Here is a 22842-nt window from a genome sequence, read left to right as displayed (position 1 = left end):
CTTCATAACTGGGGACTTCTTGGAACCAGAGTTTGCCAGATTCCAGGTGGGACCTGGAGTTTCCCCAGAATTACAGCTGATCTCCAGACTACAAAGATCAGTTCTTCTAGAGAAAATGGCAGCTTCAGAGGGTGAACTCTATGAAATCACACTCTTGCTGAGCGTCCTTTCCTCCCCAAACTGCGCTTTTCCCAGGCTGTGTCTGTAGATCTCAAGGAGTTTCCCAGTCAGGAGTTTGCAATCCTAAACAAAATACTTATTTCCTTTCCCCATGTAATAATGGAAAGTGCTTAGGTCTACCAGCTCTGGGTTGGAAAATATCTGGAGATTTTGGCGGTGGAGCCTGGAGTGGCTTGGGTTTGGGGAGGGGAGGGACTTCAGTGGGGTATAGTGCCATAGAGTTTACCTTACAAAGCAGTTATTTTGTCAAGTGAACTATCTGAAGGTCAGTTCTATTATCAGGAGATCTCTAGCCACTACCTGGAGGTTGGCAACCCTAGATATGCTGTTTAATTTCTTTAAGCAGGACAAGTTGTTGGAAGCTTGCTCTTTGTTTGTGTATGGAGAACTATTAGTCCTTTAAGATCAGTATTGTCTACTCAGTCTGGCAGTGGTTCTCCAAGGTCTCAGGTAGAGGTCTTTCACATCATGTACTGCCTGGTCCTTTTAACTGGAGATGCTGAGGACTGAACCTAGGACCTTTCGTATACAAAGCTCTAGGATCCATGGGATAGAACATCTGTCTTATGAAGAAAAGCGTGAACAGCTGAGATTTTTTTTTATTTAGATCAGGTATAGATAATGGTCAACATTTAGCTTTCCAAGCCTCTCTCTCATTATTTTTTCCAAAGCAAGCAACCCACTCCTGGGTCAAATCACTATATGGCAACTGCTTAAAGTTGTCAAGGGAAATGGTGGTGAATCAGATACAAATATTCTTCATTGCCTACACATTAATGGTCAGACAGGAAGACACAGCGGAGATTTATTTTTAAAAAATTAAAAAGTGGTGGGGGTGAAAGTGAGTGGGAGAAGGATTATTCTCACTCTTTATCACTAAATTCAAAAAGTTGGTATCATTAGCTGAAACTGATAGGCAGCAAGCAGGGGCCAAAGGAAGTACTTCTTGCTACAATAAATAATTAACTTGTGGAAACCTGTTACCATGAGCCGTTGTGATGGCAACTACTATAAATGGTTATAAAAGGAGATTGGATGAATCCACAGGTCTGTTGGTAGCTGCTTGCCATGATAGACTTATAATAAATAGCCCTCAGCACCTTGAAGCCTTTTAATATTTATAATCCTGCCTTTCCTTTTCAAAAGAAAAATTCAAAGCAGCTAACATTATAAACACAAAAAACTAGGCCAATGGAAGAGGTCTTCCCATCTTGACTTCCCTTTACTGCAGAGTAGCTGGGTGTTGATATATCTAGAGAGGGAAGTTGATGGTGAAAGTACTTTGTTCTGTCCTAAAGAAGATTGGTGTACTCGTTGTCCCTTATTGCTGTGACAGGATGCTGAGCTTGATGAACCAACTTTTACTCTGACCAAGTATAATAGTTCCTATGGTAGAACTGAAGAACGATCAAGCTAGGTAGCCATGTTATCTGTCTGTAACAGTAGAAGAGAGCAAGAGTCCAGGAGCACCTTAAAGACTAATAAAATTGGTGGCAGGATATGAGCTTTCCTGAATCACTGCTCACATCTTCCTGTACTGAAGTATTGGAAGAATTGAGTAGGGTCTCACAAAAGCTTATACCCTGCCACAGAGTGCATTAGTCTTTAAGGTGCTACTGGTCTCTTGCTCTTCTCTGTGGTAGAATTGTACATCACATGTGACTTGACTTGTTGGCTGAAAATTCTGCCCTGTAGTGTGTGGAATGATGTTGCCATATTGTACGTTGCCTTGCCGCCACTGTGGAGAAGGAAGGGGAAGCACTAGAGATGTGAAGGCCCAGGGGAAAGAAACATGGGGAAATTCTGGGAAGAGGGGGTCCGAGGCCTTTCCCCCAATTTTTCTGATGGAAAAATTGGAAATTTTGAAAGTACTGAAAAAAAAATTCCTAGAAATATTTTCTCTTTTTGAATAAATGAAATGTTTTTAAAAACAAAGTGGGCCCACTGTAAACATTAAAAGCTCTTAAATACAAGATGCATTTCTACACCTGGAAAGAGACCTAATCTTCACAAGGGAAGCATGCCTGGCTTTCATTGTTTCTTAACAGCTGTGTGCCTCTGTTAATGTTTTTACCTGAAGCAGCTGACCTTTTCACCTCATTCTAAAACCACTGTGACACATTTATCCACAGACCTGGTAAAAAGTATCTTATTACCCTACCTTGCAGGAAGGAGAGAAAAGCCCAGAATGAGGTGAGGCAGAAACTACACGAAAGCCTCAGAAGAAAACTGAAAGTTCCATTAAGATCTTAGCTCTATCTAATTAGAGATCAAAGTTTTTAGGAATACACATGCTAAGATAGCATAGAGTGCATTAATTTGCAGTATTCTCTCAAGAACTGGGTACAGTTTTGCTCGCACAAAACTAGGGCATTTATAACTTTTAAATTCCATAAACATGTCAACTATTGCAATTTTTTATGCTAAGTAAGCTGTAAATGATGCATTTATGTTAAAGCAGTAAAATTATTTTGGCTTGATATGGACAGTAAATATTGTTTATATTTCAGTTTTCCCCATAAAAGCTGTTTTTTTCCACAAGGTTTTTAAATTTCTGGAAATTTTACACATCTGAGTTTCCTAAGCAGCAAGGACTGGTTTTGAGGATTACTAAATCTCTGCAGTAAGAATTTTCTAGGTAGTGTTAACAGTCCAATCTATAACCAGAAATGTGTTTTTATGGCAGGGCTAAGGAAAACCGATCATCCAGGAAGTAGGAGTTCCCTGGTGGAACTAGTCTGGGACTGGTTGTTTGGATGTGTTGCTGGGGAAATTATGAAAGCTGGTTTGGTGTTAGAATGTCAGACTAGGCCCAAGAAGTCCTGGGTTCAAATCCCTACTCATCCACTCCCTTGGTGACATTGGACCAGTCGCATTCTTTCTGGTTAACCTACCTCACAGGATGGTTGTAGAGATAAAAAGGGAACTGTGTATGCTGCCCTGAATTCTTCGGCAGAAGAACAGGATACAAGAAAATCCACAAGAAGGTTGGTGAGAAGTTTGATTTGAAGGCAAGTGTCTGATCTGAGAAACAGATCTGACTGGAATGGGTAAGGAAACAAGCAGCCAGGCAAAAACAGAACTGGCAGCTAGCCAGGGTTTAGAGAAATAGGCACACTGGTAGACTGGAACAAGCAGGGCCGAAGTCTGGCTATTACCCATTCAATGATCCAGGTGGCCTGACTCGGAAGCATTTCTGGCCAAGTGAAGTGATGAAGAACCAGTGGGCTGCCATGTGATGAGAGCAATACTGCCATGTTGGGATTTGAGAGGATCATAATATCCTTTTTCTTTATTTTGTAGCTGTAAAGAGCTCATCATAAAGTGTAGAAGCACTCAGTTTGAGTCCTCCCTTGACACTGATTTAGAGAGTTGACATCAATAGGCTGGCTTTACATGTTGTTTTATTTTGTTGTGAATGCTCTGAGAAGTTTGGGGATTCCACGTTACTTGAGGTCCTGTGATTCATGCCCAGAGGGCTATTGGAAGTCAGTGCATAACACTGAAGTGTGGCTCAATCTTATCTGCTAGATGGAAACATTTAGTTCACTTCTATATGATCACCCCAGTTATTTGGTGGCACAAAGGTTATGGTTCCTACATGTGTGGACACATCAGGAATTTCTGTTTTGCTTATGTTTCATCTGCCCTCTTCATCAGAATTATGAAAGCTGTTGGTGAGTCTGAGTTTACCTATAAACAAAAATAGCATATTTGGATCAGACCAAGGGATTATTAGTTGTAATATAGCTGGATGACGACTCTGTGTTTAAAGACAGTATACCTCTGAATGCTAGTTGCTGGGAACAAGTAAGAAAAGAGGCTTTTTTGTCTTCATGTTCTGCTAGTGAGTTTCCTGCAAGCATCTAGCTGGCAATTGTTGGAAGTACAATGTTAGATTAGATAAGCTCTTGGTCTGATCCATAAGAACCATCTTCCTGTTTCTAAGAGTGACATTGAGTATACATGTAGGTAATGACCCTATGCTTCTGTTTGTCCCCCAGCAACTGGTATCTGTTGGCATGCTGTTTAAGAATATGGAGGTCTCCTTCAACCATCATGTTTAATAGTCACTGATAAGCTCAGCTGCTGTGTTTAGCCCCTCTTTAAAGCCAGCTAAATTGTTTTTTGTTGTTCAGTCACACAGCCGAGTCTGACTCTTTGCGACCCCATGGACAAAGTCACACCAGGCCCTCCTGTCTTCCACCATCCTCTGAAGTCCACTCAAATTCATGTTAGTTACATCAGTAATGCTGTCCAGCCATCTCATCTTTGCCATCCCCTTCTTCTTTTGCCTTCTGTCTTTCCCAGCATCAGACTCTTCTCCAGTGAATGCTCCCTTCTCATTCGGTAGCCAAAGTATTTGAGCTTCAGCTTCAGCATCTGACCTTCCAGGGAACAGTCAGGGTTGATTTCCCTTAGGACTGACTGATTTGATCTTCTTGCAGTCCAAGGGCCTCTCACAAGTCATCTCTAGCACCACAGTTAGAAAGCATCTATTCTTCTGTGCTCAGCCTTCCTTATGTTCCAAACCTCACAGCCATACATTACTACTGGGAATGCCATCGCTTTGACTATACGGACTTTTGTTGGAAGGCTGATGTCTCTACTTTTTATTATACTGCCTAGGTTCACCATAGCTGTCCTCCCAAGGAGCAAACGTCTTTCAATTTCATGGCTACAGTCACCATCTGCAGTGATCTTGGATCCCAGAAATGTGAAGTCTGTCACAACTTCCATATCTTCCCCTTCTATTTGCCAAGGAGTGATGGGGCCGGATGCCATGATCTTAGTTTTTTTGATGTTGGATTTCAAGCCTATTTTTGTGCTTTCCTCTTTCACCCTCAACAAGAGATTCTTTAGGTCCTCTTCACTTTCTGCCATTAGAGTGGTGTTGTCTGCATATCTGAGGTTGTTGTTGTTTTTTCTGGCAATCTGAATTCTGGCTTGTGAGTCATTCAGGCCAGCTGGTGCTCTTCCTCATATATTGAAGCAGCAGATTCTGTGCATTAAGTACATGTTGTATGACAAAAGTGTATTGGTGCCAAAGAGGACACATAGATATAGGAGGGAAGCAGCAGCATCTCTTTGCGTACAGGAGTTGCGTGATGACATTTCACCAGCATCATTCTGATAATCCTCTAATGTGTCATGTGGAGAGGAAGGAATTTACATATGGAGGGTGAGCATTTGTGTGCATGTCATTATACATATATATGTGTGTGTTTGTGTGTATATGTATATGTGATTATAGCTAATTCTGAACTGGACCCAATAGTGTGGATGATAGTATCCACATAATGTAACCAAGGACAGGTGGGGGAGGGGCGTTCTTAGAAACCTGAGGGAAAGTTCTTTGCAGAAAAATCTGAAATCTAAAAGAATAAAAACAAAAATTGGGGAAAGTAATATATAGAATCTATGTAGCTTTAAGAGACACAAATGGCCACTGAAATCTTGAGACTTCATTCTGAGATCTTAGGGGCCATTTGGGGGATTGCTAGGCAACCACAATGATATTACCAAGCCTTGGTTTCTGTCAGACAGAGGAGGGGGAGGCAGACTAAAAAAGATGAACTATAGGAGGTAGTGAAGAAAGCAGAAAAGAGATAAGAAATAGAAGAAGCAGAGGGGAGAACAGAATAAGGTACCTGAGTGGGAAAGTAGAAGAGGGGAGAGGATGCCGGAGGGAGGAGAGAAAGTAAAGCCAAAGATTTGGGGAGCAAATAAAGGCAGATTGGTTGATGGATGGAAAGAAGAAAAGCAAGCTGGGACAGAGGGAGAGGTTGTGGGGCTGCTAGTAGGAAGGAAAGAGGAAATAGTATGAGGAGAGAGGTACATGGATAAAAATGGGATTCTCCCTGCAAGTCTTTATGCAATATATTTCATTTTTGTGATGCTCATGAGTTCCAGAGAGGATTCTCAAAATAGTTAAAGGTAGTCAATATTACAATAAAAACAAAATTACTTTCACTAAAGGGCTTAAATGAATCCAGTGTCTCTAGGATGGTGATGCAGTTTATGATTCTACTGTTTTAATTATGCTGACCCAACAGCCCTTGGTTTTCAGAGGGCTTGCTGCACACTAGTTCCATGCACTGAAGCAGCATGGAATCTGCAATGTGGGCATTCTTCAAATTAATAAACAGTCTGTGTGGCACATATGTAACACAATCTGATCCTTGTATTATTCTTTTGACAAAATACCTTGCATCTCCATTTGGGAAATCTAAAACCCTATGTAAGCATTAAATGGATTTGAGTTTCCTGTTCTGTGAGGCATGGAGTGCATTGATTAGATGCTTTCTTGTGGCACCGTGTTTCTGAGCGTTGTTTTCAGAGAGCTGTATTTGCCCAGTTCCCTTGTGCTTGGCCAGAGTCTGCCAGGTGGCACCAGGGATCCCAGGAGTGTCGCTGTATATGAGTGGCTCTGGCGGCATGTGTTTAGTTTAATTATCCAGTCAGCTGGTGTGGGAATCAAGCAGGAGCTCAGCGCTGGTGCTGAATCCTTTGCCTGTCAAAGCAGCGGCAGCATGCAGTAAAGAAAGAGTACACATGCCAAATGGATTGCAAACAACCCAGAGCACATGGAGCAGAGAGTGGGCGACAGAGCCTTGCAGTGGCAGAATGCTAGTCATCAGGTTGGTGCTGCACACTCCAGGAGCCTGCTTGTTTAGCCGGAAACTACATAGGTAAGGAGAGTATGCCCCATTATTTTGTGCTGCTTTTAGTCGTGAGTGCTGTTTTCGAGTCGGTGCGGCATTGAACCTTTTAGAAAATGCTTTTGCTCCCTCTTGCTTTTTTCTCTGCACGTTGCGGCTTCAAGTGCTGGTGTCCTTCACCAAAGACCTCTGCTGTTTCTATACACTTCACATCTGCTGAAGAATGGAGACAGAGGAGAAGACCCTTTGGTGCCTGTTATCTGTGCTTATGTAACAGTGCAAAGAAAACCCACTGTCCAGCAGCATGAGTACATCTGGATTTTACAAACCAAGAGGCTGGCTTAGTTAGCTTAACTGTATGAGCTTCAGTAGCTTGAACTTTTTTGGTAGCTTGTTCCCTTCTTCCCTCCGCCTCCTTCCCTCCCGTTTGCATTCAGTAGCTCAGGGTAACTTTTGGATAATGCAGTAAGTGAAAAATTATATATTCTAGCAGTGACCTTGAAAACCAGCTTGCAAGTGTTTAAGTTGGTCGTATTTGGCAAGGATCCTCTCAGCAGCTCACAGAAATAGCCTTAAAGCCCCCCCCCCTTTGGTAATGCAAGGAAGGTTCTTAAAGAAACAAAGTAAGAAAGAAAAGAACTCTTGCTTAGTATAAACAAAATGCTGATTGCTTAACAGTTGGTAATCATTGACAAGCAGTAAAAGCAGCAGAAAAAAAGTTAATTATTTCAGATTGTTTTCACCTAACAAGCCGTCACCTTTGCGAAGGAAGTCTGTCTTCTGGTGGAAATTGATTTAGTGCTCTTGTTTCAGCGAGTTTCAAATGTTCTTGAGTTGGAGTGGTGGATTTGTTAGTCTGACATGAGGTTCCAGAAATCTTAACAGACACAGTTCGAAGGCACAGCAGACAAAAGCTGAGGACCTATTGTTGACAGCTGCCTAAGTAGACTTGAGCAGTATACCAAGTGTGTTAGCAGTACAGTGTCTTGTGGCTCAGGATGACATGGCATGGCATGCCATGGCTTAGAAGTGATGGAGCATCTCTTTCTGTAACAACCAATGCATGCCACTTGCGTTATGCTGCTGTGTCTCTGACAGAGTTTGACATGCTGGGAAAAGAGAATTGGCACAGGTAACTGCATGCAACAGTTGCTACACAGCATGTGTGTGTGTGTGGGGGGGGGGGTGTACTGGACTGGATAGACCTGCACTGTGGCAGTGACTCATTTCCAATTTGGAACTCTGTGCGTCCGCAGTCTGGTACAATGTATTACTGTGTGCACATCATATTGCATAATATTTTAAACTAAGGTGCAGGGAGAATGACCATATGGTTGTTTCTCAGGTTTGCATTGTGATGATACACAGTGCATACCTTGAGGGACCACTAGTTTCTAGAGTGCCAGGTCAGCATGCGACTGATAAATGTTCAGGGAGGTGATGTAATCTCCAAATAAATCTTTTTGTTCCTATGCATCTCTGCACTTCAGTTTATTTTTGGCTTAAAAACCTGAACTATGCTAAAGAGCTAGAGACCTTCCTGTAATCAAAGTCAGCATAAATGACATAGAGCCCTCTTCCTGGCCATTGAATTCTCGCTATGGTTTTGTTGGTGGAGCTCTTTGTTTTTACTTTTTAAAAATAGTGTATTCCTATTGCTGCATTTTGTTTTTTGCAAGTTGTGAATTTCTTTCACTTTCTTCTTGAAGAAGTTAAGGCCAATGCACTCAGGATTTTCCTGCCACCTAAGTATCATGTTTATTGTGATGCTTATATGTGCATCATGTTTATTGTGAGGCTTATGTGTGCATGGGTTTCATTAATTCAGGGGAGGGTGGGTGGAGCCTGTGATTATGATAAAGCTTACAAGTATGGAAAACACAGGTTAGTAACAGGACTCCAAGGGACAAATTTGAAATGACCTTGAGGCTACCCTAATACTATCAGATCGCTGATCAGTTTAGCCCACAATGCCTATTCTGACTGGCAGGAGGGCCTTTTTAAAACTGGAGACTGAACCTGACCAAATTCTTTATCATGTAAACCATGTATTTTACCATTCAAGTATGTCTTCCACCAAAATACTGAACACATGAAGTTGCTGTGTACTGCATTCTAAAAGTCTCTCTGTGCTTTCCCTCAAATTGGTTGGAAGGGCCCTGTTCTGTGCTCCCTTATTTACAGAGTCAGAAAATTTAAGGTCTAGAACAGAACTTCCTTGGCTGCAGAACTGTTGTTGCCTGGGGATATATCCTTGCCACTTCTTTCATTTTGCTGCCTAAACGTAAAGTTCTTGTGTAAGGCATTTTAAAATCAATCATGGGCTGTCAATTTTTTTCTGTGGCTTTTAATATTATTTGGTTTGTTTTTAAGTAACTATCACTGTGTCTTGTATGTTTTTATGAATTATGTTTGCTTCCAGTATCTCTGACAGAGAGGAGCAAATTTTACAAAAACTTATCAAGGTACTAAAATTATGATTGGAAAGAAGATAAAAATATTTTCAGCATCTGTGGAACAGACTGGGGATGTCCAACAATATGAATATTTCTAGCTAGATTTCTAGTATTAAATACCTTGGGAAGAAAGGGAAGGTTTATATTAAAATACTGGTGCATCTATGTTCGCCCAACATGACTCCTAGTTAGGGAGCCCTGGAAACTCATATAGTGACTAGAATTTTGAAGGAATTCTGGGCTCACAAAGCTATAGTTGTCAGGGTGTTTTGAGGGAAACTGTAAATGTCATATCTGTTTCAGACTAGTATAGACAATCTTAAGTAGTGTGCTTGTATCTAGCATGTGTCTTGGAAGTACTGCTTATAGGAGGACTCTACCCTTGTGTATATTTCTATATAAAATATGTAACTGCATCAAGATTCTTTATGCCCCCAGGTTTCCTTTGGTACTTACAAGGTACAGTGCCGTGGACTCTTTTTTAAAATTACCCTTTGCTGTTAAAACTCCCTCAAAATAGCCTTAGAGGGGTGAAGATGCATTCCCTCCCATTTGTTATATTTAATTACCTCTGTGCTCCAAAGAAGAAATTACCAGATCCTCATTTCATGTTTTTATTGTTAGTGACCACAGAGGTTGCTATCATTTTTTTTTTAGTTTTTAAAAGGTGGAACCAATTATCTTTAGTCTACCATCACCAAAAGTATAATCTCAGAAGGATTCAGAAATATTGAGGCCAACTGCATGTTAGTGGATGACAGAATAAGCAAGAGTGTTTGTAAGACATACTCAGAGATTGGAAGCAGCTGTATTTTGTCTCTGTTGCAAAAGAGGTTGATGCTTTGACCATTTTTTCTGATTTTGCTGTACAATCATGATCTGGTATTAACTGTGGCCTTACTAAGTAGAAGCACTTGGGCTCTCCAATTTCCAAGCCCAGCACCAGCCTGCAGGCCGCCCCCCCCCCCCCAGGTTGGCAACATCTCTGTCACTCAAAGCAATAAGAACAGCCTCTAACTGTTCAGTGTGTGGTGCTGCACTGCAGGCTGGTGATGTAGTTCTCAAATGGCTTGTTCTCTATTTATAAGCATTTCAAGTCTCACACTAATTTTTTTTTTCTGTTGATTGAACTTCTGCGTTTCTGGCCCATACCAGGGACAGCTATTGAGTGTGGGACTCCAAAGGGGTTGCATGTTACAGAGGCATAGATGGGTTTAAAAAACAGGAGGCAGAAAGTATATAACACATGGGGAAAGGAGCAAAGTTAACTGGCTTAGGCATGAAAGTAGTGGGGCTTTCTTGAGTCCAGGTTTGTTCATCTAGATCAGGGGTGTCAAACATGCAGTTTGGGGGCCGAATCAGACCCTCAGAGGGCTCCTATCAGGCCCTTGAGCAACTGGCTGTCATCTGCTTCCTTCTCCCTCTCTCCTGCATCCTTCTGCAGAACAGCTTGCTTTACAAGGCTTGCTTGGTTGCACAGGAGCTATAGAGCAAAACTTCTATTTTCTCCATGGGCTGAGCTCCCTTGGGGAGGAAGGGGGGAGAAATAGCTTGCTTTGCCAGGCTCTCTTAATTGCACAGCAGAGCTACTGAGCCAAGTCTCTCTTCCTTCTATTGGCTGAGGCTCCCCCCCCCGTCCCCTGGGGAAGGAAGGAAAGAGCCAGAGCTTCCTTTGCCGAGTTCCTGGATCCCATGGGAGAAATACAAAGAAAGTATCTTTAAGACAAATGAATGCTAATGTTTTAAGCATGTTTTAAGTTTTTAAATATATATATATATGTGTTTGTGTTCTTTATACATTTTTTATCTCTGCTACCTAATCTTAAATAGGTACACACATGGCCCGGCCCGACATGGCTCGGCCCAACCTGACATGGTCTGGCCCAACAAGGTCTCATTTATGTCAGATTTGGTCCTCATAACAAATGAGTTCGACACCCCTGATCTAGATCTAAGCATTACCGTATTTTCGGACCATAAGACGCACTCCCCCCCCCAAAAAAAGTGTGTGTGGGGGGAAGTGTGTGCGTCATATGGAGCGAAGGTACCTTCCTCGGGGGGGGGGGGGATCTGCTGCCTCCGTCTCTGATCCTGGCACTTCCCCCGCGCCTGCCTGCCTGGCTCCAGCTTCTTCCAACAAGCGCTGGGATCGCTCCACGCTGTCCCCACCGCAAACCCAGTGCTTCGCAAGCGCCGGCTGCGGAGGGGGCAGCGTGCTTCCTCCGTGCCTGTCTGCCTGGCTCCAGCTCTGACGCTTACAGCAAGCACCAGGATCGCTTCCTCCACCCTCCGATCCCGGAGCTTGCTTTAAGCATCAGAGCTGGAGCCAGGTAGACAGGCACGGAGAAAGCACGGCGCCCCCTCCACAGCTGGCGCTCACGAAGCGCTGGGTTTGCGGAGAGGGCAGGTGCTTCCAGCGCTTGCTGGAAGAAGCTGGAGCCAGGCAGGCAGGTGCGGGGGAAGCGCCGGTATCGGAGGCAGAGGCAGCGGATCGCCCCCCAGGAGGAAGGTGCGTCCTATGGTCCAGAGCGCCTTATGGACCGAAAAATACGGTATATCCTTGCTCACCCTTTCTCTCATTAACCTAGTAATGGCCATGTTAGGTCAAATGTGTGATCTGTCCAATCCAGTATCCTATCTGAGAGAGAAACATCTGCATTTGGTTGCTAGAAGTTTTAGCATTCCATAGAGATAAGAGACTCTTCCTACTTTACAGTTCCAGTTGAGATATTATAAGTAGCACCTGAAGCAGCAGAAAAATTTATTGTTTTTCACTTTGCAATAACATGTGCTTTCTATCATTCACAATTGGGTGAGGGAACCCCAAAGGAAAGATACTAAAAAACTAAGCTGTTTTCAGGACAGGTCTTAGCTATAACATCACCATTTTGCCCTTGATCTTCAGTTCTTGTGAATACAGAGCAAGTGTATACTGCCTGGTATTTGCTGCAGTTTGGTGTTAGAGGAATGCATTCCTTCTGAATGTTTTTGTGGTACTCTAGATCCAGGTGGACAGCTGTGTTGGTCTGAAGCAGCAGGACAAAGCAGGAGTCAAGTTGCACCTTTAAGACCAACAAAATTTTATTCAGAATGTAAGCTTTTGTGTGCTAGAAGCACACTTCATCAGACAATAGAATGGAATGGCAAGCAGTCCTAAATATAGAGAAAGTGGGCAGTGAGTTAGTATTTGAAATCATGGAAATTAAAAGATTAAAAGATCACAAGTTGGGATATGGTGATTGTTAGTTTGTGTTGACTGGGCTGAAACAACAGGAAGGCAATACAAGTCAGTATAAGAGATGCTGTATATGCTGTTGTGGAAGGGATAATGCAGGACATTATGGCTTATTCTGCAACTCTCATAATATAAAGTTATCTAGATTATGTTTGTATTATCTTTCGTGAATGCCACATAGCTATGTATTAATCCAGTTAGTTGTTCGGTGATATCACTTTGCTGATTACTGGTGTCTGGTGAAAAATGTTCTGGCCATTGTGTGAGTCTATGGGGGGAGGGGGGAGTGTGTGTTTTAGGTGCTTGTCCAGAGAGCTACAATTCTGAAAAATACCAGCACTGAGTCAAGTGCCCTGACTCCTACAATCTAAAAGGTATTTTGACACACACTGGTTTCCATCCACCTTCTTGGACAGAAAAGAACAGCGTCTTGTCCAGGATGAAGAGGGTGAGCTCTGACACATAAAGATCTTCAGGGCAAGCTCTTTGTGCCATCTAGCTAAAGAATGTGTATTACTGCCAGTTCAGCGGCCTTCTAGTTTTTTGGGAGCGATCCCATTCAATATATTGTAATGAATGGACTGGTGTTACTTAGTGGATTATTAAAATTTTATTGCCTCATTGGGGGAGTGTGAAACCCACTTGTGATTAAGATTCTACCATTGAACCATCTTTTTCTCCAGTGGGCTAAAAAAGAAGAGAGGCAGCTGGTGCAGCCCCAGAGCTCCATTCAGGGCCTCATTTACACAAGTTCTTACATTTTGATGCTGCAACTCAACAGCCATTGTGTGAGTCTACGGGGGGAGATAACTTTTCTCCCAGCAAACCTCTGAGCAAATGTGGCAAACTAACTCCTCAGTGTGTCGATGAAGAAGGTGGATGGAAACCAGTGCATGTCAAAATGCTTTTTGGATTGTAGGAGTCAGGGCACTTGATTTGGTGCTGATAGTTTTCAGAATTGCAGCTTTCTGGACAAACACTTCATACTTCATGTATGTTGGAACTGTTTGGTGATATGAAGAGTTTGCCTTTTCCTTGTAAGCAGGCAGGAGAGATTCTTTGCTTTCAGACACATGTTCATTTTGAGTAGAGATTAATTAATTTAGCAGAATAGTAATTTTTGTCCTGTATTTCCTTAGCAAGACACTTGTGGCAAAAATTAGTCCATTCCATATTGCCTTGCTGCAATCCACAGAGGCTGCTGTGTGCTGTCCCTCCTGAGTCTGTTGAATTACTCTCTGAATTGTCAACAGATTGGCCCAAAAACTCTGTCTTGGAAATGCTTTCACATCGGTTGCTGGAAGCTTGAATTAATTCTTGTTTGTCTTGATGCCTCACTTTTCCTGCACTATTCAGATGGCTTCCTAAATAGGGTCACTGTGTTGCCGTCCAGTTTCTCAGGTTTTTGAATGTTTTTTTTACACAACATACTGCAAGTGTGTTCTGTATTTAATGCTTCTAGCAATAATGTTAGAATCTAGAGGTTGTCCTGTGGGGCTCAAGGTGATGCAATGCTGAGTTTCCTTTCGACCGTTTTGCACAGGAGTCTCTTTCCAGCATTATTGCGATCCCAGGAGTCAGATATTCAAAGAGCTTCCCAGCTTCTGTTAGTATTTATGTTGCTCACATATCCTGTGTCTTGTCATGGGAATAATGTTTACTTGGTATGCTGGCTCCCACAAGTGCAGTAATAGCGTTAATCTTTCTGTTACTGAACTGTGAAAGGTAAAGCTGGTTTCTAGCTGAGCTACTTGTTTGTAATGATCCACCATTGTTTACTAGGTGCAGTCTTCCTGTCTCCCATAAGCACTCTTCTAGCAACCCAGGGGTTTCATTAGCAGGCGGTCCTTGGCATCACTCTGTCCCACTGGATCTCACTTTCTTGGAGCTGTGTGAAACCTGTTCTTTTGTTTCAACAGGGTTGCACTTTGCCTCCTGCTCCTTCCTTCTCGGATATCCATGGGAAGCCTACATTTTTCTATCCTTGCTTTTCTGATCAAATTCTGTGTGTTTCCCCCCTCCACCGAGGTACTTAAAAAAACAACACAACACGGTTATGCAAACAAATATGCCTGATGGTCCTTTTAATCTGGGGATAAGGAAGTTTAAACCTTGGACTTCTTTTATGCCATGCATGTGCTGTACCTCTTAACTTTGGTTCTTCAACTGTGCATGTAGATGTACGTTAAAACAATATTGGCAGAGGCCGGGGCTTGAGCTTTAATGTCTTAAAACACCACACACATGTGAATAACTGGATGGTTGAAGAATGAGATAAGGAAATGTTACTTGATCTGATTAGAAAGTTGGATGTAAAATACCTTTTCACACAATCCCCATTAAATGAGCATCTGAAGATAGTGATATGGTTTAAACTGCAAAGAAACTTGAGTTGCATGCCATTTCTTCTCCTCATGCTCCATGTTGATAGTTGACATTAAGAGGAAACATAATTTGTAGTATCCTGGTTTATACACATTTCAAACAACTACATTCCATTGCATGTACATGCCCCAGGGAACCATACCTGGCTATGGATGCAGCTAATGGAACCAAGTCTGTTTTGCTCGTTGGTCCTGTCTCTGATCCCCTACTGCTGCTTGGTGTGGCAGTGTGAGAAATTTGAGCAAAAAAGTAGCATTGTGACAAAACCATGATGTCACTTCCTTTGTTGAAACACTAGCAGCACCCCCCCCACACCAAACTCTGTGGTAAAACCATACAATTTGGAGGGATTGCTAAAGCATCTGGTCACTTTTAGTGATGGACTGGAAATCTCACTGCTCAAGATCTAGCCCCACTCCCGAAGTTGCATCTCCTATAAGTGCATTGACAAGCAGGTGTAGAAGTGCTATATGATGTATGCAGTTGAATTTTATATACCTTTTAGTTTATAACATATGATTTGGGCCTGAGTAACATGTTACTCTACATTCAAGGGTAGGCCTAGCTTCAGACTTAAGGTAGCCTCTTTCCAGATCTGGTATTTCTTCTTTTCAGATGCTATCAGTGAGCTGTTTGCAACCAACTTTTGACATGTGTTTTCTTAAGCAGTGCAGTTAGCCAGATAACTGTCAGATACATTTCTCTTCCTTTACACCAAGGGGGCAAGAAGGGAACATTTGGGGAAATTGGGATTTTTCCAAATAAAATCCACATGCATTTCTTTAATTGTCTGTAATATTGAGGGATATATTGGTCCAAAATCTGTGGATATAAAATAGCTAAACATGAAAGATGCAACCCAACATAGGGAGAAATAGCTGAATCACATTTATTTCACAAAATAAGCTATCCATTATTATGCAAAGAGATGTTGGATGCTTGTTCCTTTCCAGTATTTTGCCAATTGCGAAAGACACTTCTGATTAGCAAGGAGTTTTGGTGCTTCAATGGGTGTCTGCTGAAATTGAGAACAGATCTGCAATTTATTTACTTCGTTGGTTGCTGTGGCTGCTACTTGACATAATTTTTGAATATTCTTTGGTGACTTCCTGGCAGTTCTTGATTGCTGCCATTTGTTGTTTTGGAGCTTCAGTGGATCATTGCTTTCTGGTTGGCTTCTTGTACTTATGATTTTGTTGGGATGATTTTTACACTGTTTTGTTCTTTTGATTATTAAAAGTAAGTCGCCCTGATGATTCTTTAGGTTGGGATATAACTGTCAAATAAAAATGCAGGAGTCTTAAAGTGCCATGCAATATGACAATTACAGGTTAAAATCCTATTCTCACATTTTTGTGTTTTTAAGTGGACCCAGTAATAACTGTCAAGTCTGCTAATGTGCATGAATTGTCAATTAATATGAATTGTCTTATAATATCAAAGAAACTGACTTAACCATATGTAAATAGATGAACAGTAGTTGTTTTATTCCTCAAGTGTCCTCCTGCTGATTCAGCTCTTTGACTCAAAAAGTTCTGCATCCATATACATGTCCGTTGTACTTGTCTTAGAAACTGGTTAAGTCTCACTGTGGTTCTGTCCCAGAGTGAACATTTGAATGCCTGGCTCTAACCCTGAAAAATGGGAAGGAGTAATAGAAGGCTTCTCTGAGCATGCATGGAATGCTGTGAAACAACAGTAAACCCCCATACATATAAACTCAAGAGTGTGGCATCCAGGACAGGTTTTAGTGACTGTGTCTTTAAGAACTAATATTTACAGAAAGTGTACCCCTTACAGCCTTCGAGGCAGAATTAATCTTTCTTACCAGTAACTAAGGAGCCTGAGCAAATGGCAGACAAACCTGCTTAGCTTCATTCCGACTCCACTTACACACAGTCTTGCCTTACTGAATTCTTACATTTGTTGCTGATCAGCAGGCTTCCACGAGACCATTCTTTCTCCTCCACTGCCTTTTTAAAAATAATGTATCTTTATCTATATAAAAATTAGAATAATTGCAGCAAGATAAAAACCATCAGTTCCACCTCCTGAGACTTTCTTAGGATGTGTAGCTGCAGAGTTGAAGCAAGCTCTTTTTTGAAGCTCTTGAGTATAGATAATTTGCTTTTCCACCCACCCAAGCTGTCAAGGTGGTTGAATGATGGTCTATCACAACACAGCTCAGATTTAAAATAATGGGATTCAAGTCATCTGAAATGGGCTTTTCTCAGAACTTCACAGCCAGCGCTTGAGTCATGGTGTCTGACTATACCAGAGGATACCTGGATGTTGGTAACTAACATTTCTTTGTTTGTTTGTCCAACTGGTAGCTGTAGAAAGTTTATAGCAAACTAAAGTGCAAACAGGAAGAGATGCATTCATTTGGTCTCAGTCCTATGGCTTAGAATGCACAGATATAAATGTATGTGTAAATATTACAATTTTAAAAGCTTAAAAGCCAGAACTTTTAAGCAACAGTCGTGGAAGAGTTTGTATGCACTTTTCATTTAACTTTTTGCTCCAGGCACACTTCTTGTGTTATTTCTGTTTGCATTTGCATGATTCTCAGATCCTTCTTAATGGTATAGGTACTGAAGGCTGTGAGTTCCAACTTGGACTAACAGTCTTTAAACTTCTGTTGAAATCTGCTAGACAAGGTAGATTTTTTAAAGGAACTGTACAGCTGAAATATTACCAGTGCTAATTATACAATTATAGCAAATTCTTCTGTTTAAACTATATTTGTGTTAGCTGCTGCTGCTTCTTCCCCCTCCCTCTCATCAAGTCGCAGCTAACTTATGGTGATCCTGAAGGATTTTCAAGGCAAGAGACGTTCAGAACTGGTTTGCTATTGCCTTCCTCTGCATAGCATTCTTGGGACTCCTTGGTGGTCTCCCATCAAGTATTAACCAGGTCTGACCTTGCTTAGCTTCCAAGATCTGACGAGATCACGCTATCGGGGTTGCTAGCTTCTTGGTTTTATCTAAAAGTGTTAAACTGGAGACAGCTGTGCTGCATATTGAGTGGTCAAGGCTGTTTCTTTACCTGTCATGTTAATTAAAACTACCTTTGCAGCTTGTGTTACGATGTGAATGAGTCAGCGCTCAGGCTTGTCTTTTCCATGTGAATGAGGCAAGGGACCTGTGCAACTTTAATCTCTCTATTTTAGAAGCATCTCTTTGCTTCTTATATATAATTTCATATTCACTGCTCACCAAAAATATTTCATTTGGGGGGGGGGAGCTTTCATGCAGCTGCTTCTTCTCTTGGTGGAATTCCCTCCCTTCCTTCATGGTGACATAGCTAACAACTCTGTGTTTACCTTGCTTTGCACACCTGCTTACTTCCTTTGCAGAGTTGACATCTAGCTTCTGATGTGTTAATACACATGTTGGAGTGGCAAGGTAGAAGGCGACACTTACATAGACATCTGCCAAAAAATTGTTTTAGAAGGGAAAGTAAGGAGGGAAAGGAGAGGGAACCAGTGCTGTCTTGTCCCTAAAAACTCCTATTAGAATTTAAGTATTCTGATGATGCAATACTAGATCTGTAAAATAGTCTCAAGGGAAAATGTTTGGCATTTGTCAGTGGTTGCCATGGTTACATTCAGTTCTCAACCAGGGAGGAACAAGTGGGCATTCAGTTATCCCTACGTGGAATACTGTGTGGTACCACTTACTCAAATAGCCTGGATAATCAGCAGTTCAGGTAACCAAACATTGGAATAAGGGGTACATGGTGCTAGTAGTTACTGGACTGGAGTAACAAGGAGATTTTGAATAGTGAGAGTTCTGTTTGTGGTTCTCAAAGGCTTGAACCTAAGGCTGGATATATATTGCTGTCCCAAGCAAGTACACTACAATACTTCCCCCCTCCACAATCCCTTAACAAGGTTGTAAATGATCCTTTGGAGCTTCACAAAATACCTGAAGCCCACCACTTTACAAGTTCTTCTATTTCACCTAAAATGTTGTTGACCAAAACAACCACTTGAATTATTTTAACCGTTGGGCCAGCCCTGCAGGGCCCAAAATCTCTAAAAGGATAAGCATTGTGGCAGACTGTAGGCAGAGTAGTAAAGCTGCAGTACTGCAGTCTGAGCTCTCTGCTCATGACCTGAATTCAATCCCAGCGTTGCTGGGTTCAGGTTGCCGGCTCAAGGTTGACTCAACCTTCCATCCTTCTGAGGTCAGTAAAATGAGTATCCAGCTTGCTGGGGGAAAAGTGTAGATGACTGGGGAAGGCAGTGGCAAACCACCCCATAAAAAGTCTGCCGTGAAAATGTAATGATAAAGGAGCCCCGTGGCACAGAGTGGTAAAGCTGCAGTACTGCAGTCTGAGCTCTCTGCTCACAACCTGAGTTCGATCCCTGTGGAAGCTGGGTTCAGGTAGCCGGCTCAAGGTTGACTCAGGCTTTCATCCTTCCAAGGTCGGTAAAATGAGTACCCAGCTTGCTGGGGGGGAAGTGTAGATGACTGGGGAAGGCAATGGCAAACCACCCCGTTAAAAAGTCTGCCATGAAAATGTTATGATGTGACATCATCTCAGAGTCGGAAATGACTGGTGCTTGCACAGGGGACTTTTTATTGTTATCAAAGCTATATTATTCATGCTTTCTGGATTTATTTCCAAGCTTAATACCTTGTCTATTTGGACTGAGAGGTTAAACATCTTCTGACTTAACCTGTCAGGGAGACTGTACGTAGGGTAGCTGCAGTAATAATAATCACATTGGTCTCTTCTGCATCAATGCATGGTGTTGAATTATCTACCTGGCAGCAATTGTGCATGAGATAGCAAGTACTGCATTTCTACAAGGGTTGCTATCTTGAAGGTGGCTGGGACACCGATACTGCAAACAAGATTGACAAGGGATCACTTGTACCTCTTTTTGAGAACACGGATTTCCCCCTTTTTGTAACTGTGGGAAGAGTTCAGGCATCCTCCAGAAGTTAAGAGTCAGGTGGTAAAGAGGAATGACCTTGCAGTAGTTTGAGAAAAGGCAGACAAGATAAAGGTGCTTGAGAGAAAAAACAAGGAAAGGCAATGAAAGTATCAGCCCTCCATGCTTGTAATTGCTTGCAGCTTCTTCACAATTATCAATGGGAAAACTGCTTTTAAGAAGAGTTACTGGGCAAGACAAGAAGCCTTGATCTGGCCAAAATTGGTTATGGGAAAATAATGGATGGCAGAAGTGGGCAGGAAAGTGATTCAGCAATTGCCTAGCTTTCAGGCTCTTTTTTTGGACTTCTTGGGATGTGGCTGTGGAATCTGTGATGCATTCTGAGGCTCCAGAACAAACTTTAGTAGTAGCCGTTTGGATATGCTTAATGCTTGATAAATAACCATGCTGCTAATCAGCCTGTGCTTGAGGTCCAAAGGAGTTTCACTTGGACTAGATGCTGTGAAATGAGTGAAAAAGGATGTACGCAGAACTGTTATTTGGTGCAGGCTTGGACTTAAAATGACTGCCATATAGAAGAACCATTGCTCTTTCTATGGCATCACTGCCATGTTGTGACTGATTTCAGCTGGAATTCATTTCCATAGAGCAAAAATGGGATGAATCTGCCAGTAGTGGAAAATATAAAGAATCAAAATGGCACTGTTTAACAGAATTCATAGAATATGTATGCATTCTGCCTCACAGCTAAATTTGGGTGCTGTTTTGGGAGGAATGTTGCTTTCTAATTGTAGCCAGTAATAAGAATATGTTTTCATGGTTGAGGCTATCATACATTACTGTAGAATAGCAAGTACATTGCTGGCAACAAATGGAGTTTCCAGAGAGCTGAATGGGCAGCTTTAAATGCTGGGAAAGACGATGACGAAGAAGAAGTTGGATTTATACCCTCCCTTTCACTCTGAATCTCAGAGTCTCAGAGCAGCTTACAGTCTCCTTTACCTTCCCCTACCCCACAACAGACAACCTGTGAGGTGGGTGGGGCTGAGAGAGCTCTCACAGAAGCTGCCCTTTCAAGGACAATTCTAGGGAGAGCTATGGCTGATCCAAGGTCATTCCAGTAGCTGCAAGTGGAGGAGTGGGGAATCAAATCTGGTTCTCCCAGATAAGAGCCTGTGCACTTAACCGCTACACCAAACTGGCTCTTCAGGTTCGATCTGGACATCAGTTCAGGTTTAATTATTTTCATCTACTTGGAGTCTTCACTGAGAAAGGTGGATAAACTAAATAAATATTTGATTTGATTTGATTATTCACTATTTGGGTGCTTTATCTAGTGCAGAATTTTAAAGATGGAAATTCTTCAGCACATTATGATGGCAGATTGGCCTTGGCGATAAGCAGGAATAATGCCAAGAGGTAGGACTGAGCCAAAGCTACATGTTGGGTCTAGAGAAAGGGCTGTGCACTATTGGGGGGAAGCAAATAAGCAAGGCAGCCAAAAAGGGCATTGGGTTGGCAGGCTGGAATTTTAGAGCCAGAATGGGGAATTCATTGGACTGTGCTTGCTGCGTAGTTGTAAGCACCGTGTCCTGGCAATCCTTAGAGGGGCAAGTTTACATTTACTGTTGACTGTGTATTCTTTGTTAATCAATAAATCAGTCAGTCTTTATTACAGCCCACAAGCCATGAATACGATAAAATCCGTGAAACATTAATACAACAAATCACTCTTGCCTATACTGTAAAATATAAGTGCACATATATCTTCTTGGCTAAAGCTTACAAAGCAGCATGCAACAGATGATGAAGCCACACACATATGAACAAATACGTCCTTATTCTTGGCAGGGTTTCTGAAGGACTAACTGCACGGTGTATTTTTGACAGATTTTTTTCCATGTAAAAATTGGTGCAGTTGACGGCTTCTCCATGGATACAGCCATGTCTTAATTTCACAGACACTACCAGGGGATTTAATAGCATGACTTGCCATTCAGGTGCTTTGTTTTATTGTCAAAATGTCACCCTCACCATTCCGTCCTTTTGCAAGGCAACAGAACAGAGAATTCTCCTTGGTCTCAGGTAGATTATGTCTCACACTATGAGCTTCAAGAATAGAACAAAGCAATTTTTGCAAATGCACGAACTTGGCTTCATGGTGCTGACCATTGTGCATTGACCTTACAAAGGGGGAGTTCAGTGGCACTGCTGTTATCACAAGCTGGGGCACTGGGGACAAGATAAAAATTAGCGGAGTGATATACTGTTCAAATTATATAGGCCTAACCTTGACTCACCTATTTGCAAGGGAATCTGTCTTACCTACTGTTCAGCTCTCAAATAGTGTATTCACTTCTTGTAACCTTGCTACCAGCTTATCTTCTTCCAAGCATTTTTTTAAAAAGACATGTGATGTACCCTTCAGGGAAACATAAAGGTAAAGAATCTCTGACTGCTTTTTTTGGGCCTGGTTGTTGCACGCAATAAGTAGAGCAATTCAGAGGGAGCAGCAGATGCTTGAACAGAGAGAGAGGGAGAGACTAGAGCAGTACCTTGGGGTCTAGTTCATTTGGCAGAAAAGCACTTTAATGTGATGTGATATTCCACCTGGAAAACATGAAGGCAGTACTGGGAAAACATCTGCAAGGTGTTGTTGGCATAGGTCAGCAAGGTTTTTCTTGTTGGTCAAGCCCCAAGAGAATGCAGGAGGTTTAAAAGACCTTTGTGTGCAATTTAACATGAGTCACCTAGCAAGGATATCCTGTGGCTGCCTGGCCCCTGTTGCTCTGAAACTAGAATTGATCTTGTTGCATGGGCATGCTTTGCAACTATGTTGAAGAGAGTGATGACTTGACTTGTCCGTAATATTCAAGCCAAAAGACAGCTATAGAGTAGAATAAAAAGTTACTTCCCCAAGGATAATCCTTGTTCAGCAAGATGCCTGTATAAACCTCAAGTTGTGCTTTAAGAGACTTATCTTGTAATTATTATTCTTATTATTTACATATTACCAGG

The 22842-nt window shown here is 42.0% G+C and overlaps 1 protein-coding gene across 4 annotated transcripts in view; it reads left to right on the top strand.

The window, feature by feature from the left end:
* The window catches only part of NCOA1 (nuclear receptor coactivator 1), a 270074-nt gene that overhangs the window by 100895 nt on the left and 146337 nt on the right, over positions 1–22842 (top strand). For 2 of the 4 annotated variants that reach the window (XM_060250351.1, XM_060250332.1), the window contains exon 1: positions 6722–6872. The exons of 1 other annotated variant lie outside the window; for it this stretch is intronic. The gene's annotated coding sequence lies outside the window, so the exon portion shown is untranslated. Of the gene's footprint in view, positions 1–6720; positions 6873–22842 lie in introns of those variants that run through there. One more of the 4 variants, XM_060250361.1, reaches the window with a different exon arrangement.

The sequence above is a fragment of the Heteronotia binoei genome, chromosome 1 (genome assembly GCF_032191835.1).
Source record: "Heteronotia binoei isolate CCM8104 ecotype False Entrance Well chromosome 1, APGP_CSIRO_Hbin_v1, whole genome shotgun sequence".
Lineage (NCBI taxonomy): Eukaryota > Metazoa > Chordata > Lepidosauria > Squamata > Gekkonidae > Heteronotia > Heteronotia binoei.
The sequence above is the reverse complement of the archived record's forward strand: the minus strand, read 5'-3'. Positions and strand labels throughout refer to the sequence as shown.